Source organism: Temnothorax curvispinosus, unplaced genomic scaffold (genome assembly GCF_003070985.1).
Source record: "Temnothorax curvispinosus isolate PA1 unplaced genomic scaffold, ASM307098v1 QBEX01012451.1, whole genome shotgun sequence".
Taxonomy (NCBI): domain Eukaryota; kingdom Metazoa; phylum Arthropoda; class Insecta; order Hymenoptera; family Formicidae; genus Temnothorax; species Temnothorax curvispinosus.
Window position 1 is genome coordinate 337 of NW_020222231.1, and position 1,169 is coordinate 1,505.

The following is a 1,169-nucleotide window of genomic DNA, read 5'->3' on the forward strand; positions in this document are numbered from 1 at the left end:
AAAATTATATCAGTATGGAATAAGAGGAGTGGTACTGGAATGGATAAAATCGTATTTAAGTAATAGAAAGCAGCAAGTTAGATTCAATGATATGTGTTCTAAAATAATTGAGACAGTATATGGCGTGCCACAGGGATCAGTATTAGGACCTCTATTGTTTATTTTGTATATAAATGATATAGTTAAAGTCTGTCCGGAGGGAAGTATATTTAGATTATTTGCAGATGACACGACCGCAAGTGTAACAGGAGAAAGTTGTGAGGAAATAGAAATAAAACTAAATATGGTGCTCGGTATACTTGAAGAATGGATGAATGTGAATATGTTAAAAATGAATGCAGATAAGACCAAATATATGATAGTTAGAAGTATAAGGAAAGAAATAAAAACAGACATAATAGTAAAAAGTTTGAATGGAACTATAATTGAGCGTGTCGAGATAACGAAACATCTGGGTGTAATGATCGATAGTAAACTCCGTTGGGAGAATCACTGTGATTATATGTTAAAGAAAATAGGGAAAAAAGTGAGTTTTCTGAACAGAATAGGAAATGATATATCGGCGTACACTCGATGTACTGTGTATAAGTCTATCATAGCACCTCACTTTGAGTATTGTGCAACGTTATTAATTGGTATGGGTGACACATTACTGAATAGGCTACAAGTTGCGCAAAATCGAGCTATGAGGGTTATACTTCAATGTAATCGACGTACCAAGGTAGACCTGATGCTGCAAGCACTCCACTGTATGAATATAAAACAGAGATTATTATATAATGTATGCATTTTTATTTTTAAAATAATAAGAGGAATAATGTCTAGACAATTAGGTAGCAAAATAGAAATAGTAGGTGATGTGAGTAACAGACAAACAAGACAGGCTGAGAATATTGTGGTGCGGTTTCGTAGAACGAGGGGCGGACAAAAGAGTCTATTCTATGAAGGTCTAAATATGTATAACGCCCTACCATTTGATATAAGGCAATGCGAGAGGATCGAACAATTTAAGCGGAAGTTAAAAGTATATATTATACCTCATGTAGAGGAATTATTGTAAGATTATGTGTTGTAAAAAATAGCCGAGAAGGCTAATAAAGATCAATTCATTCATTCATTCATTCTCTCTCTCTCTCTCTCTCTCTCTCTCTCTCTCTCTCTCTCTCTCT